The 18,499-nt window shown below is 40.5% G+C and overlaps 1 protein-coding gene across 1 annotated transcript in view; it reads right to left on the reverse strand.

Annotated features, from left to right (window-relative positions):
- GABRR1 (gamma-aminobutyric acid type A receptor subunit rho1) overlaps window positions 1–18,499 on the reverse strand; it is a 76,137-nt gene that overhangs the window by 49,638 nt on the left and 8,000 nt on the right. The window lies entirely within an intron of this gene.

Below are 18,499 nucleotides of genomic sequence, written 5' to 3' on the forward strand. Positions count from 1 at the left end.
ACTGAAAGAGGGGGATCGGGTGGAAAACAAGCTGGGCACAGTTTTTACTTTGACTTTGGGCCAGACTGAAACAGAGCAGAACACTGACAAAAGGGAAACTTATAAGCTTCTGAGATGTCACTCCTGCCTTCCAGGAGCTTGGATTCTATCCTAGGGAAGACTGACGGAAAGTATCCTTATCACAGCCAACATCTATTTTACAAAAGTAACCTTTGTGTAACCTTTTCTCATTGTTCTTTAAATTTTAAAATAACTTTTTTCTGTTTACATGCTTATGTAAAAAGAACTTAGAAAATAGATTAAGCATAAAGGAGAAGATGAAAACAATTCAGAAATAACCTCTGCCATTCTTCACATGTACCCTCATAGTTTTCTGAGAGAGAGAAATCATGCTGTGTGTAACTTGCTTCTAAACTCAAGTTACACTGTGGTCACAAAAAATAGACTAAACCTTAAATAACAAAAAGAGGGGAAGCGGAATGTTCCTAACACAAAGAAATGATAAATGTTTGAGGTAACTGGATATCCCAGTTACCCTGATTTGATTAGTACATACTGTAAGCCTGTATCAAAACATCACATGTATCCCACAAACACATGCAACTAGTATGTACCCATAATGATTAAAAATAAAACATCTTAAAAAAAAACACACTCAAGTTACAATGAATCATGGAACTTTTTCATGTCATAGGCATCTTTTTTTCAGCTGAGGGTATGACTATTAATCTTGAAATGAGTAATATCCAAAACAAATAAGAAGAATGACTCACATGGCTCAAACACTTCCTGTCTGCCCTTCCAGGGCCTTGCACCCCTGCAACAATTCAGTCATGCTACAGAGCAGCCCTTTGAGGAAGCCTCATCATTATCCCCCTTTTATACACAAGGAAACTAAGACAGAGATTAAACAACTTCTGAGGGAATCAGAGGTCAGACCCAGGCGTCTAGTTCCAGGAGTTGGAAGCAAGGTTGGCCATGGCATCTTGTTGAAAGATTTGCACCCCTTGCCAGGAATTTGGCTTAGATGTGGAAGGTCTGAGCTTATGTTTCTCTTTGAGTAGAAGCTAGCATGCACAAAATTGGTGTCCAATGAATACGTATTTACTGAGTGAGCCTCGTGTGGTTATGAAGAAAGGATAGAAGTGTTCCAAGTTAAGATGTTGTAAGATGACATTCATGACAGCATTTGGGACTGAACGGAGGGTGTTTTTTAAACATCCACTTGCATTTTGGATAGAATGAAAAGTTTCAACCTATGGAACTTCTTGAGGTCTGCCTGTCATAGTTCCTAGTCAGTTGGTGTGTGGAGGGTGTTTTCCCCAGAAAGGTGTCTGAACTCTCAGAGAGCAGGTGGAGTAGGGCTGGGCCTATTAGGGGCAGGCTGCCAGAGGCTATTAGCTGACAGCAGGGCTCCTGGTATGGTACACTCCACTCCTCTGAGACTCCATGTCTGAGAAGATGAAGAACTCAACTTTCACAAGGAAGCAAGAACTGCCTAAAGAAAATGATCTCAATGTGGGGGTAGGGGTTGGTGGTAGTGGTGGGGGGAGAATATGGCAAACCAGAAGAAAAGAAATAAGAAAACCTAAAGAAATAGAAGACTCGTTTTAGTAAACTTCAAAATACATCAGAAAGCTTTAACAACTGATTAGACCAAGCAGAAGAAACATTTTTGGAACTTGAAGACAAAGATTTTGAAGTAACCCAGTCAGTAAAAAATGCACAAAATAGGTTCGGCACACATAGCACAGTGGTTACGGCACCAGACACATACACCAAAAGTGGAGGGTTTGAACCCAGCCCCAGCCAGCTAAACAGCTGCAACAACAACAAAAAAATGCAGAAAATAGAATAAAGAATGAACAATCACTAAAAAAAATATAGGATTATATAAAGCAACCTAATATAAGAATTATAGGTATCTCTCGGGGAGAAGAAAGATCAGTATGCATGGAAAACCTATTTGAGGAAATGATAGAGGAAAACTTCCCTGAGAAAGCCAGAGGTTTAAATATCCAGATACAAGCTGGTCATCAAACACCTGGAACATTTATACTAAATAGGATATCACCAGGACATATGATCATCATCCTGACCAAAGTCAAAGTGAAGAAGAAAATCCTACAAGCTGCAAGATGAAACCAATGTGTTACAAAAGAAAACCCAGCAGACTAACAGCAGACTTCTCAGCAGAGACCTTTCAGGCCAGAAGCAACTGGGGTTACATTTTTAGTTTTCTTTAACAGAAAAACTGATAGCCATGAATTTTGTATCCTACAAAACTAAATTTTACAAATGAAGAAGAAATGAAGTATTTCCCAGATAAGCAACAACTAAAAGAATATGTTACCACTAGACCTGCCTTACAGGAAATGCTTGACAGTTCTCTATGCGTGGAAAATAATAATTGATATCCACCAATGTAAAAAATACCCAAGAGGTACATCTCACAACTCTCATAAGACAGTAACACAAGGGAGAAAACAAACAAAGCAACCAGGTATTTTTTTTTTTTTTTTTTTTTATTGTTGGGGATTCATTGAGGGTACAATAAGCCAGTTACACTGATTGCAATTGTTAGGTAAAGTCCCTCTTGCAATCATGTCTTGCCCCCATAAAGTGTGACACACACTAAGGCCCCACCCCCCTCCCTCCCTCCCTCTTTCTGCTTCCCCCCCCCATAACCTTAATTGCCATTAATTGTCCTCATATCAAGATTGAGTACATAGGATTCATGCTTCTCCATTCTTGTGATGCTTTACTAAGAATAATGTCTTCCACTTCCATCCAGGTTAATACGAAGGATGTAAAGTCTCCATTTTTTTTAATGGCTGAATAGTATTCCATGGTATACATATACCACAGCTTGTTAATCCATTCCTGGGTTGGTGGGCATTTAGGCTGTTTCCACATTTTGGCGATTGTAAATTGAGCTGCAATAAACAGTCTAGTACAAGTGTCCTTATGATAAAAGGATTTTTTTCCTTCTGGATAGATGCCCAGTAATGGGATTGCAGGATCGAATGGGAGGTCTAGGTTGAGTGCTTTGAGGTTTCTCCATACTTCCTTCCAGAAAGGTTGTACTAGTTTGCAGACCCACCAGCAGTGTAAAAGTGTTCCCTTCTCTCCACATCCACGCCAGCATCTGCAGTTTTGAGATTTTGTGATGTGGGCCATTCTCTCTGGGGTTAGATGATATCTCAGGGACGTTTTGATTTGCATTTCTCTAATATATAGAGATGATGAACATTTTTTCATGTGTTTGTTAGCCATTCGTCTGTCGTCTTTAGAGAAAGTTCTATTCATGTCTCTTGCCCATTGATATAGGGATTGTTGGCTTTTTTCATGTGGATTAATTTGAGTTCTCTATAGATCCTGGTTATCAAGCTTTTGTCTGATTGAAAATATGCAAATATCCTTTCCCATTGTGTGGGTTGTCTCTTTGCTTTGGTTATCGTCACCTTAGCTGTACAGAAGCTTTTCAGTTTAATGAAGTCCCATTTGTTTATTTTTGTTGTTGTTGCAATTGCCAAGGCAGTCTTCTTCATGAAGTCTTCCCCCAGGCCAATATCTTCCAGTGTTTTTCCTATGCTTTCTTTGAGGATTTTTATTGTTTCATGCCTTAAATTTAAGTCTTTTATCCTTCTTGAATCAATTTTTGTGAGTGGGGAAAGGTGTGGGTCCAGTTTCAGTCTTTTACACGCAGACATCCAGTTCTCCCAACACCATTTATTGAATAGGGAGTCTTTCCCCCAAGGTAAGTTCTTGTTTGGTTTATCGAAGATTAGGTGGTTGTAAGATGTTAGTTTCATTTCTTGGTGTTCAATTCGATTCCAAGTGTCTAGGTCTCTGTTTTTGTGCCAGTACCATGCTGTCTTGACCACTATGGCTTTGTAGTACAGACTAAAATCTGGTATGCTGATGCCCCCAGCTTTATTTTTGTTACAGAGAACTGCCTTAGCTATACGGGGTTTTTTCCGGTTCCATACAAAACGCAGAATCATTTTTTCCAAATCTTGAAAGTACGATGTAGGTACTTTGATAGGAATGGCATTGAATAGGTAGATTGCTTTGGGAAGTATAGACATTTTAACAATGTTGATTCTTCCCATCCATGAGCATGGTATGTTCTTCCATTTGTTAATATCCTCTGCTATTTCCTTTCTGAGGAGTTCATAGTTTTCTTTTTTTTTTTTTTCTTTTTTTTTATTGTTGGGGATTCATTGAGGGTACAATAAGCCAGTTACACTGATTGCAATTGTTAGGTAAAGTCCCTCTTGCAATCATGTCTTGCCCCCATAAAGTGTGACACACACTAAGGCCCCACCCCCCTCCCTCCCTCCCTCTTTCTGCTTCCCCCCCCATAACCTTAATTGTCATTAATTGTCCTCATATCAAGATTGAGTACATAGGATTCATGCTTCTCCATTCTTGTAATGCTTTACTAAGAATAATGTCTTCCACTTCCATCCAGGTTAATACGAAGGATGTAAAGTCTCCATTTTTTTTAATGGCTGAATAGTATTCCATGGTATACATATACCACAGCTTGTTAATCCATTCCTGGGTTGGTAGGCATTTAGGCTGTTTCCACATTTTGGCGATTGTAAATTGAGCTGCAATAAACAGTCTAGTACAAGTGTCCTTATGATAAAAGGATTTTTTTCCTTCTGGGTAGATGCCCAGTAATGGGATTGCAGGATCGAATGGGAGGTCTAGGTTGAGTGCTTTGAGGTTTCTCCATACTTCCTTCCAGAAAGATTGTACTAGTTTGCAGACCCACCAGCAGTGTAAAAGTGTTCCCTTCTCTCCACATCCACGCCAGCATCTGCAGTTTTGAGATTTTGTGATGTGGGCCATTCTCTCTGGGGTTAGATGATATCTCAGGGATGTTTTGATTTGCATTTCTCTAATATATAGAGATGATGAACATTTTTTCATGTGTTTGTTAGCCATTCGTCTGTCGTCTTTAGAGAAAGTTCTATTCATGTCTCTTGCCCATTGATATAAGGGATTGTTGGCTTTTTTCATGTGGATTAATTTGAGTTCTCTATAGATCCTGGTTATCAAGCTTTTGTCTGATTGAAAATATGCAAATATCCTTTCCCATTGTGTGGGTTGTCTCTTTGCTTTGGTTATCGTCACCTTAGCTGTACAGAAGCTTTTCAGTTTAATGAAGTCCCATTTGTTTATTTTTGTTGTTGTTGCAATTGCCATGGCAGTCTTCTTCATGAAGTCGTCCCCAGGCCAATATCTTCCAGTGTTTTTCCTATGCTTTCTTTGAGGATTTTTATTGTTTCATGCCTTAAATTTAAGTCCTTTATCCATCTTGAATCAATTTTTGTGAGTGGGGAAAGGTGTGGGTCCAGTTTCAGTCTTTTACACGCAGACATCCAATTCTCCCAACACCATTTATTGAATAGGGAGTCTTTCCCCCAAGGTAAGTTCTTGTTTGGTTTATCGAAGATTAGGTGGTTGTAAGATGTTAGTTTCATTTCTTGGTGTTCAATTCGATTCCAAGTGTCTATGTCTCTGTTTTTGTGCCAGTACCATGCTGTCTTGACCACTATGGCTTTGTAGTACAGACTAAAATCTGGTATGCTGATGCCCCCAGCTTTATTTTTGTTACTAAGAACTGCCTTAGCTATACGGGGTTTTTTCCGGTTCCATACAAAACACAGAATCATTTTTTCCAAATCTTGAAAGTATGATGTAGGTACTTTGATAGGAATGGCATTGAATAGGTAGATTGCTTTGGGAAGTATAGACATTTTAACAATGTTGATTCTTCCCATCCATGAGCATGGTATGTTCTTCCATTTGTTAATATCCTCTGCTATTTCCTTTCTGAGGATTTCATAGTTTTCTTTATAGAGGTCCTTCACCTCCTTCATTATGTATATTCCTAGGTATTTCATTTTCTTTGAAACTATGGTGAAGGGAGTTGTGTCCTTAATTAGCTTCTCCTCTTGACTGTTATTGGTGTATACAAAGGCTACTGACTTGTGGACATTGATTTTATATCCTGAAACATTACTGTATTTTTTGATGACTTCTAGGAGTCTTGTGGTTGAGTCTTTGGGGTTCTCTAAGTATAAGATCATGTCGTCAGCAAAGAGGGAGAGTTTGACCTCCTCTGCTCCCATTTGGATTCCCTTTATTTCCTTGTCTTGCCAACTTGTATTGGCTAGAACTTCCAGCACTATGTTGAACAGTAAAGGTGACAGAGGACAACCTTGTCTGGTTCCAGTTCTAAGAGGAAAAGCTTTGAGTTTTACTCCATTCAGTAAAATATTGGCTGTGGGTTTGTCATAGATAGCTTCAATCAGTTTTAGAAATGTGCCACCTATGCCTACACTCTTCAGTGTTCTAATTAGAAAAGGATGCTGGATTTTATCAAATGCTTTTTCTGCATCTATTGAGAGGATCATGTGATCTTTATTTTTGCCTCTGTTAATATGGTGGATAACGTTTATGGACTTGCATATGTTAAACCAGCCTTGCATCCCTGGGATGAAGCCTACTTGATCATGATGAATGACTTTTTTGATGATAAGCTGTAATCTATTGGCTAGGATTTTGTTGAGAATTTTTCCATCTATATTCATGAGTGAGATTGGTCTGAAATTCTCCTTTTTGTTTGGGTCTTTTCCTGGTTTTGGTATCAGGGTGATGTTTGCTTCATAGAATGTGTTGGGGAAGATTCCTTCTTCCTCAGTTTTTTGGAATAATTTCTGCAGTACAGGAATAAGCTCTTCCTTGAAGGTTTGATAGAATTCTGGAGTGAAGCCATCTGGACCAGGGCATTTTTTAGTTGGAAGCTTTTTTATTGTTTCTTTGATCTCAGTGCTTGAAATTGGTCTGTTCAGGAGCTCTATTTCTTCCTGGCTAAGTCTAGGGAGAGGGTGTGATTCCAAATATTGATCCATTTCCTTCACATTGTCAAATTTCTGGGCATACAGTTTCTGGTAGTATTCAGAGATGATCTCTTGTATCTCTGTGGGATCAGTTGTTATTTCCCCTTTATCGTTTCTGATTGAGGTTACTAGAGATTTTACTTTTCTATTTCTAGTTAGTCTGGCCAATGGTTTATCTATTTTATTTATTTTTTCAAAAAACCAACTCCTTGTTTCATTAATTTTCTGAATGATTCTTTTGTTTTCAATTTCATTGATCTCTGATTTGATTTTGGATATTTCTTTTCTTCTACTGAGTTTAGGCTTAGATTGTTCTTCTTTTTCCAATTCCATAAGGTCTCTTGTGAGATTGTTGATGTGCTCTCTGTCTGTTTTTCGAATGTAGGCATCTAAAGCGATGAATTTTCCTCTCAAAACTGCTTTTGCAGTATCCCACAGGTTTTGGTAGCTTGTGTCTTCATTGTTGTTATGCTCAAGGAAGTTAATGATTTCCTGTTTGATTTCTTCCTGCACCCTCTGTTATTCAACAGAAGATTGTTTAATTTCCATGCCTTTGGGTGGGGTTGAGCATTTTTGTTAGAGTTGAGTTCCACCTTTAGTGCCTTATGGTCTGAAAAGATACAAGGTAAAATTTCAATTCTTTTGATTCTGTTGATATTTGTTTTGTGTCCCAGGATATGATCAATTTTGGAGAATGTTCCATGGGGTGATGAGAAGAATGTATATTCTTTATCTTTGGGGTGGAGTGTTCTATATACGTCTATCAAGCATAGTTGTTCTAGGGTCTCATTTAAATCTCTTGTATCTTTGTTTAATTTCTGTTTAGAGGATCTGTCCAGCTCTGTAAGAGGTGTGTTAAAGTCCCCTGTTATGATGGTATTATCAGATATCATATTGCTCAGACTGAGTAAGGTCTGCTTCAAGAATCTGGGAGCATTTAAATTGGGTGCATAGATATTTAGAATTGAAATGTCTTCTTGTTGTAGTTTTCCCTTGACCAATATAAAGTGACCATCTTTGTCTTTTTTGACTTTAGTTGCTTTAAATCCACATGTATCTGAAAATAAGATTGCAACTCCTCTTTTCTTCTGAATTCCATTTGCCTGAAAAATTGTCTTCCAACCCTTGACTCGGAGCTTTAATTTGTCTTTTGAAGCCAGGTGTGTTTCCTGCAGACAGCAAATGGATGGCTTGTGTTTTTTAATCCAGTCAGCCAATCTATGTCTCTTCAGTGGGGAATTCAAGCCATTAACATTTATGGAGATAATTGATAAGTGTGGTAGTATTCTATTCGTCTTATTTTGTGAGAGTCCATTGCTTAGTTTTATCTTTTGCATCAGTGTGGAGGTTAGGTTCTGTCCTTTGATTTCTGAGTTCTTACTTTGCTGCTGATCCATTGTGGTGGTCAATGTGCAGAACAGGTTGAAGTATTTCCTGTAGAGCTGGTCTTGTTGTGGCGAATTTTCTCAATGTTTGTATATCCGTAAATGATTTGATTTCTCCGTCAATTTTGAAGCTTAGCTTAGCAGGGTACAGAATTCTGGGCTGAAAATTGTTCTGTTTAAGTAGATTAAAGGTAGATGACCATTGTCTTCTTGCTTGGAAAGTTTCATTAGAGAAGTCTGCGGTCACTCTGATGGATTTGCCCCTGTAGGTCAACTGGCGCTTACTCCTGGCAGCTTGCAGAATCTTTTCTTTTGTCTTGACTTTGGACAGGTTCATCACAATGTGTCTTGGAGAACCTCGGTTAGAGTTGAGGCGACCTGGGGTCCGATATCCCTCTGAAAGTAGTGTGTCAGAATCTTTGGTGATGTTTGGGAAATTTTCTTTTATAATATTCTCTAGTATGGCTTCCATTCCTCTGGGGCCTTCTTCTTCCCCTTCTGGGATTCCTATAACTCGTATGTTGGAACGCTTCATAAAGTCCCATAATTCTGACAGTGAACGTTCTGCTTTCTCTCTCTTCTTTTCTGCCTCTTTTACTATCTGAGTTATCTCAAAAACTTTGTCTTCTACCTCTGAAATTCTTTCTTCTGCATGGTCTAACCTGTTGCTGATACTTTCCATTGCATCTTTAAGTTCCCTGATTGACTGTTTCATTTCCTTCAGCTCTGCTATATCCTTTTTATATTCTTCATAACGTTCATCTCTTATTTGATTCTGTTTTTGGATTTCCTTTTGGTTATTTTCCACTTTATTAGCAGTTTCCTTCATTGTTTCCATCATTTCTTTCATTGTTTTCAACATGTGTATTCTAAATTCCCTTTCTGTCATTCCTAACATTTCTGTATAGGTGGAATCCTCTGCAGTAGCTACCTCATGGTCCCTTGGCGGGGTTGTTCTGGACTGATTCTTCATGTTGCCTGGAGTTTTCTGCTGATTCTTCCTCATGAGTGATTTCTTTTATCTGTTTCCTTGCCCTAATTTTCCTTTCACTTCTTCTTGCTCTTTAAGTTCTTGTGCCTGTGGACTGTAGTCCCGGCTACTCAGGAGGCTGAGGCAAGAGAATCACTTAAGCCCAGGAGTTGGAGGTTGCTGTGAGCTGTGTGATGCCATGGCACTCTGCTGAGGGTCATAAAGTGAGACTCTGTCTCTTTGCCTGAGGCCTTGACAATTTCCTAGCAATTTCTCCTCTGCATTCCGTCTTCGGCTTAGCTCCCAGAACATGATGGCTTAGAGGAGGACGCGATGCTGAGACCAAATTCTGTTCCACTACACTGAACAACTTCTGTGAACTGTTTTGGTGTCTTTGGACTTGGCACTCAGTTGAACTGCCTTGGGGAGAGCCTGAGGGGGAGTGCGGAGAACTTTGGCCGTTGTCTAGGGCCCTAGTCTGAGCCGCTGAGCCAGACGGAGCTAATGGTGTTTGGCGTTGGGTCACAGGGAGCCATTGTCGCAACCAGGTATCTTTTAACATGATGAACAGGAAAGTTAACTCACATAAATATTAACACTGACTGTAAAACTGTTAACAGTCTTGATGCTCTTTCAACAGATATAGACTGGCTGAATGGATGAAAGAAACACACTCAAAGTATCTGCTGTATCCAAGAAAGTTGCATGGATACTCATAGACTCAAGGTAAAGTGATGGAACAAAAAATATTCCGCATGAATTAAAACCAACAGTGAGTGGGAGTAGCTATCTTCATATCAGATAAAATAGACTTTAAATAAACAGCATTTTTAAAAAGACAAAGTCATTATATAATGATGAAGAGAGAAATTCAGCCAGAAGATATAATGATAGCAAATACATATATGCACCCAACACAGGAGCTCCCAGATATGCAAATAAAACACTACTACATCCAGGCAAAGAAATAAACAGCAATGTCATAATTGCCAGGAATTTCAACACTCCACTGATAGAATTGGACAGATCACTGAGGCAGAAAATCAACAAAGAAACAATGGACTTAAACAGGTCTCTAAAAACACATGGACCTGGCCTTCTTCTACAGAACATTCTACCCCCAAACTGTAGAACATACATTCTTTTCTTCAGCATATGGGACATTTTCCAAGACAGAGCATATAAGGTTGGATAATTAAGGTCTGAAATTCAGTCTAGAAAACTTCCTACATTGCTCACTACTGAACATTACTGTGGTCACATACAAAGTATTCCCCTTGGGAAGCTATGCATTGATGCCAGGGCCTAGTCCACCCTTCAAAGCAATTTTGGAATGCTTTTTCTGGAATGACCATCAGAGCTGTTGCCATATGAAGGTCTGACAAGTTCATAAATTCATCCTAGAAAAAGCGCTCCATAACTCATTGCTGAATATCACTACAGTCACCTTTGAGGTGCTCCCCTTGGCTATCTGGTGACCATAATGATATTCAGCAATGAGGCTCGGCACCCATAGCACAGTGGTTATGGCACCAGCCACATACACCAAGGGTGCCAGGTTTGAACCCGGACCGGGCCAACTAAACAGCTACTTGGGAGGCTGAGGCAAGAGAATTGCTTAAGCCAAAGAGTTTGAGGTTGCTGTGAGCTGTGATGTCACAGCACTCTACTGAGGGTGACATAGTGAGACTCTGTCTCCCCCCCCCAAAAAAAGACAGAAAGATCCCAAATTAACATATAATGCCACACTAAGCAAACTACAAGAAGGAGAACAAATCAAATCCAAGGCTAGCAGAAGAAAAGAAATAACAAAGCTCAGAGGACAACTAAATGAAATGGAAACAAAAAAATTACAAAGGTACAATGAAAAAAGAATTTGATTCTTTGAAACGATAATAAAAGTCAATAGACATCTACCTAGATTAACCATAAATAGAAGAGAAAGGACCCAAATAAGTTCTATCAGAAATGGAAGAGGAGACCTTTCAATTGACACCAGAGAAATGCAAAATATCATTCATTCACAAATACTATGAAAATCTCCATGCACACACATTAGAAAATGTACAGGAAATGGATAAATTTCTGGAAATACATGACCTTCCATGTCTGAATTAGGAAGAAATAGAAATCTTGAACAGACCAATAAAGAGCAATGAGATTAGACCAGTTACAAAAACAAATTTACCAACAAAAAAAGCCTTGAACCAATAGATTCACACCCAAATTCTATCCGACCTACAAAGAAGAACTGGTACTTATCCTGCAGAAATTATTCCATAACATTGAGAATGAAAGAATCCTCCCTAATTCATTCTAGTAATCTAGTATTATCTTGATACCAAATCCAGGAAAGGACAAACAAAAAACTATAGACCAACATCTCTTATGAACATAGTTGCAAAAATCCTCAACAAAATACCAGCAAAACAAATTCAACAGATAATTCACCATCATTCAGTGTTTTTTATCCCAGGGATGCAAGAGTAGTTTGAAATATGCAAATCAATACGTGATTCACCACGTAAACAGACGCAAAAACAAAGACCACATAGTCATCTCAACAGATGCAGAAATAGCATTCTAAAAAATCTAGTACCCTTTCTTGATAAAAACCCTTAACAAACTAGATAGAGAAGAAACATACCTCCAAATTATAAAAGACAAACTCCGAGCCAACATCATATTGAATGGGGAAAAGTTGAAAGCATTTCCTCTAAAAACCAGAACAAGACAAGTATGCCCTGTGTTCCCCTTTCTATTCAAGAAAGTACTGGAAGTCTTGGCAGAGCAATCAGTCAAGAAAAAGAAAGAAAGGGCATCCCAATCAGGAAAGAAGCAGTCACACTACCCCTGATCAATGGTGACATGATCTTTTTTTTTTTTCGAGTTCTCTATTTATTTTTTTTTTAATTAAATCATAGCTGTGTACATTGATATGATCATGGGGGACATGATCTTATAGCTAATAGAAAACCTACGACTCCACCAAAGACTCCTAGAATTGATAAATAAATTCAGCAAAGTCTCAGGTTACAAATCAATGTACACAAATTGGTAGCATTTCTGTATTCTAACAGCAGTCAAGCCGAGAGTCAAATTAAGCACTTGAAACTATTCAAAATAGTTACAAAGAAAATAAAACACTTAAGAATGTACCTACACAAGGAGGTAAGACATCTCTGCAAGTAGACCTATAGAACACTGATAAAAGAAAACACAGGTGATGCAAACAAATGGAACTGCTCACAAATCCCATGCTCACAAATTGGTATTATCAACATTGTTAAAATGCCCTACTGCCCAAAACGATTTACAGGTTCAATGAAATCCCCATCAAAATACCAATGTCATATTTCACAGATCTAGAAAAGGTAATTCTATGCTACATTTGAGACCAAAAATGAGTCTGAATAGCCAAAGAAATCTTAAGCAAAAAGAACAAATCTGTAGGCATTACATTACTTGACTTCAAATTATACTACAAGGCTCTAGTAATCTAAACAGCATGGTATTGATGTAAAAAAGGAGATATGGATCCACAGAACTGAACAGAGAATTCAGAAATAAAACTATCTGTGTACAATCAACTTGATCTTTGACAAAGCAGACAACGACATACACTGGGGGAAAGAAGCCCTATTCAATAAATGGTGCTGGGAAAACTGGATAGCCACATGCAGAAGAATGAAACAGGATCCATATCTCCTGCCATACAGAAAAAGTAATTCAGACACTTAAAATGAGGGTAGGACACAATTATAAGAGCGACTTTACCTAACAAATGCAATCAGTGTAACCCATTTCTTTGTACCCTCATTCAACCTGAAACAATAAATACATAAATAAATAGGCCAAAAAAAAGGTGGGGATGGTTAAAAGACTGATGGACTGATGGACATTGTAAGCCATGAAACGACAAAAATTCTACAAGAAAATGTAGGAAAGGCTCTTCTAGATGTTGGCCTAGAAAAAGAATTTACAACTAAGATCTCAAAGGCAAATAGAGCAATAAGATAAGTAAATTAATAGGATGTCATTAAATTAAAAATCTTCTGCACAGCAAAGGAAATAAATAGCAGAGTATATGGACAACCTACAGAATGGGAGACAATATTCACAAACTATTCATATGTATCTGACAAAAAGCAAACATTCAGAATCTACAATTAACTCAAACAAATCAATAACAACGAAAAAAACTGCATTAAAAAGCAGGGAAAAGGCTCAGCACATATAGCACAGTGGTTACAGCACCAGCCACATACACCAAGAATGGTGGGTTCAAACCCGGCCCAGGCCAGCTAAACAACAATGACAACTTCAACAAAAAATAGCCGGCGTTGTGACAGGCACCTGTAGTCCCAGCTACTTGGGATGCTGAGGCAAGGGAATCACTTAAGCCCAAGAGTTTGAGGTTGCTGTGAGCTGTGATTCCATATCACTCTACCCAGGATGACATAGTGAGAGTCTGTCTAAAAAAAAAAATTTCAAAAAGCAGGGAAAAGCATGAACAAAAGTTTTCCAAAAGAAGACAGACAAATATGTCCAACAAGCATATGAAAAAATGTGCAGCATCACTAATCATAAGAGAAATGCAAATTAAAACCATAGGAAAATACTATCTCACTATTGGTCAGAATGGTCAATATTAAAAAGTCAAAAAACAGGCTTGGTGCCTGTAGCTCAGTGGCTAGAGGACACTGGCCACATGCACCGGGGCTGGTGGGTTCGAACTCAGTCCAAGCCTGCTAAACAACAATGACAATAATAACAAAAACAAAACATAGCCACTGGCTTGGAGCCTGTAGCTCAGCAGCTAGGGCGCCAGCCACATACACCGGAGGTGGCGGGTTCGAATCCAGCCTGGGCCCGCTAAACAACAATGACAACTACAACAACATAGCCAGGTGCTGTGGTGGGCACCTGTAGTTCTAGCTACTTGGGAGGCTAAGGCAAGAGAATCACTTAAGCCCAGGAGTTTGAGGTTCCTGTGAGCTGTGACGCCACGGCACTCTACAAAGGGCAACGAAGTGAGACTCTGTCTCAAAAAAAAAAAAAGTCAAGAAACAATAGATAGGGTGGCGCCTGTGGCTCAAGGAGTAGGGCACCAGTCCCATATGCCAGAGGTGGCGGGTTCAAACCTAGCCCTGGCCAAAATAAAAAAAAAAAAAAAATATTACTCCTAAAAAAAAAAAAAGAAACAATAGATACTGGCATAGGTATAGAGGGAATGCGCATACACTACTAGTGGGACTGCAAATTAGTTTTCCTCTGTGGAAAACAGTATGAAGATTCCTCAAAGAAATAAATGTAGACCATTTGATCCAGCAATCTCATTACTGAGTACCTACCCAAAGGGAGTCATTTTATTAAAAAGACACCTGCTATTTATCACAGCACAATTCACAACTGCAAAGATGTGGAATCAACCTAAGTGGATAAAGAAAATGTGATATGTATATTTCATATACACACCATGGAGTAATATCCATTAAAAGGAATGACATTATGTCTTTTGCAGCAACTTGGATGGAACTGGAGACCATTATTCTAAATGGAGTATCTCAGGAATGGAGAAACAAACAGCACATGTGCTCTGTAATAATGGGTGCTAAATGATGGACACACAGGCGCAGAGAAGGGAGAGGGTAGGGGGAGATAGAGTAATTTGCCACTTGAGTACCGTGAACTATATTCTGGTGATGGGCACACTACGAGCCCTGATTTAAGCATTACACAAGGTATGCATGCAACAAAAACATTTGTACCCCTTTAATATTTTGAAATAATAAAAAGAAAGACAGAAAGAAAATGATCTTGCCGTCTTAGCATCTGTAATAGCTGAGGAAAGACATCTTTGTATGTGTTTCAAGACACAGGTGTCCTTTACAGCTTCATCCAGGGCCACGAAGAACAGCTGGGCATGTCCAGCCCTAAGCCCAGTTTGAGGCATATCTACTCATAGGGGTGCCTTTTTCTGATATGCATAAGGACCCAGAAAAGGCCAGATGGGACCAGTCAGTCAGCCAGTCCTGCCTCAGAAAACAGCTCTGCCTCAGAACCCCTCCCCGAGTCCTGCCCACCCCATCTCCACTCCCACCGTCTTTACTTACCTAGCAGGAGACAGCAGGCTTTCCTGCCTCTGCTCCCTGCCCACCTCTAGTACAACCCTCTCAGCAACACTTCAAAATCACCATCACTCAAAATCACCATCACTTCACTTCCCCGCTCAAAACACTGCACCCTCAGAGTAAAAGCCACAGGAGGCCCATGGAAAGACCTTCCAAGCCTCAGTCCCACTCTGTCCCTGACTTCTCACGGGTGTATATTAAATCTCTGTGCTTCACTCCTGGTGTTTCAGTTGTCTGGAAAGTCCTTCCCACTACTCTTCATCCCTTCTCACCCAGCTGGTTCCCTGCACTCCCAGATCCAAAGCCACCTCCTTCCTACGTGGCAGGGGCTTTCTGACTATCGCAGTGTCTTGGCCATCAGGCCAATGGAGAAGAGACTGTATCTCACACACCTCTGTATGCCTTCAGCAGCATGCAGAGCTGATTTTACAAAGACGTGCAAAACATGGGAGAAGAAGCCTAAACCCCAAGGTGTTTCCAAAGAGGTGAATGGACCCCTAAGAAATTCAGCAAAGAGGCCAAGGTCTAACCGAGGGGAGCCTCAGAGACACCTGCAGACAAGCAGAAGTCCTTGCAGGTCTGTTCTGAGCCACGTGAGTCAGAATGAAAGAGATTATGTGGGGGTAAGGCAATGTTAACAAACAGTTATGGTAAGGTTGAGCTTTTGACAGCAGAATCCAATTTTACTCCCACGTTCTGTATCAGAGAATGGTCTTCAAATTGGACAGAGTAAAAAGAATTAGCCACTATTCAGAGTGGCGAACATGACAGCATGAAGCCGTACAACTCTCAGCTCTGATTGCACTTTGGAATCTCTTAAGGAGCTTAAAAGGTCCCTGGCCAGTGCCCACGCCAATTAAATCAGAACCTCTGGGGGGGAGGGGGACCCAGCCATTAATAGTTTTCAAATGTCCTCCAGTGATTGCAATGTTCAACCAACGTTGAGAACCTTAATTTTTAAAAGTAGAGCTCCTCTGTACAGTTCCATGAAGCAATGACCTGGGACCCAGGAGGGCAGCCGGCATGTGACCCTGACTCAGGGTGTTCCAACTGCGGGAGACTCAGCAAGCCCCTTGTTTCTAGGTCTGTTTCTTCAGCTGTGAAATAAGGGACTGGGCCCCAAGGCAGCTCTGAGAACACACAAGGCTGTACCATAAGGCGGCGGCACCCTGGAGCAGAGAGGCACCTTGAAGTTCTGGTCCGGCTGAGTGAGAGTTAGTGCCTGAACACAGACCCAAACGTGAGGTCGGTTTCCATACAGACTCATCGTTGGGGGTGGGGCGGGGGGGGTCATGTGTTTATTTTTATTTATTTAATCGGGGTGCTCACCTAATGTTATCGATATCTTGAATTGTAGAGGCCGTGCACTTTTCCACATGAGTGTTCCTTGTTTCCACTTGGTTGCAAATAGTCCATCTCCTTTGGTTCCTTCCTTACTAAGTGGATTTTTGGTAACTAACAACTGTTTTTCCAGTCATGTTGTCTAGAATGTGTGATGGTCAATTTTATGGGCCAACTTGGCCAGACCGTGGGTGCTCATTTCTGGCTCAAACACCAGCCTAGATGTCACTATGAAGGACTTGTGGGGATATGGTTAACATTTTCCTCAATAGACTTTAAGTAAAGGTGAGTGGCCTCCTGGATGGGTAGCACTTGTCTGATTACTTGAGGCCTTAAGAGAAAAGACGGAGGTTTCCCGGGGAATGATCTCTGCTTCCAGGCTGCCTTCCTACCAACACTGCCACACCAGCTCTGCCAGAACTTCCAGCCTGCTGGAATAAATGGCTGGAATAAATGGCTGCCCCATTTATTATAGAATTCCTTCCTTCCTTCCTTCCTTCCTTCCTTCCTTCCTTCCTTCCTTCCTTCCTTCCTTCCTTCCTTCCTTCCTTCCTTCCTTCCTTCCTTCCTTCCTTCCTTCCTTCCTTCCTTTCTTCCTTCTTTCCTTCCTTCCTTCCCTCCTTTTTCTTTCTCTCTCTCTCTCTTTCTTTCTTTCGACAGAGTCTCACTTTGTTGCCCTGAGTAGAGTACCATTGTGTCATCATAGCTCACAGCAACCTCAAACTGTTGGGCTCAAGACATCCTCCTGCCTGTGCCTCCTAAGTAGCTGGGACTACAGGTGCCCCCAATGCCCAGCTTGTTTTTCTGTTTTTAGTAGAGATGAGTCTTGCTCTTGCTCAGGCCAGTCTCAAACTCCTGAGCTCAAGAAAGCCTCCCACCCTGGCCTCCCAGAAAGCTAGGATTACAGGCACGAGCCACTGTGCTGGCCTAAGAATGTGCTACTTTCTAATCTGCAGGTATCTTCTTGTCTCTGCTGTCAGCATCACCCCTTTATAAACCCCTTTTGTTTAGAAACTAAAAAAAATTTTTTTTTTGTCTCTGCTGTCAGCATCACCCCTTTTGTTTAGAAACTAATTTTTTTTTTTTTTTTTGAGACAGAGTCTCACTTGGTCACCCTCGGTAGAGTGCCATGGCATCACAGCTCACAGCAACCTCAAACTCTTGGGCTCACGTGATCCTCTTGCCTCAACCTCCCAAGTAGCTGGGACTAAAAGCACCTGCCAAAATGCCTTGCTACTTTTTTGTTTGTTTGTTTAGCAGGCCTGGGCCAGATTCAAACCCACCAGCCGCTAAGCAAGTGGCCAGTGCCCTAACCACTGAGCTACAGGCGCCCTAGAAACTAAATCTTACTATGTGCTTATGTGCCTTTGTACGTTCTAGATTGTCATTAGATGCCTTTTGAGTAAAATACTCGCAGTCAGTTAAATGTATCAGCTATAAAACACAAAAACAAAACAAACAAAGAGTGCGTTTGTCCAGGGAGACAACCTGCGGTGGGTGTTAGCGTGGAATGCTGCCAGTGGCACGTCTCTGCCTCTGTCTGCCTCCCACCTCCCAGCTGCGGGGTGGGGCAGCAAGACAGAGACCAGGCCTGGGGCGGCAAAGATCACCAGTGCACTTGATGATGTCACAGCAGCCACAAAGGGTCACAACTGCTTGTTTAACGGTAGATTCATTTGCTGAAGTGGCTCACAGAACTGGGGCACAGATCTGGAGTCGGTCAGATTTCAGATTTGGATCCCTAGGGGC

This window comes from Nycticebus coucang, chromosome 5, assembly GCF_027406575.1.
Source record: "Nycticebus coucang isolate mNycCou1 chromosome 5, mNycCou1.pri, whole genome shotgun sequence".
Lineage (NCBI taxonomy): Eukaryota > Metazoa > Chordata > Mammalia > Primates > Lorisidae > Nycticebus > Nycticebus coucang.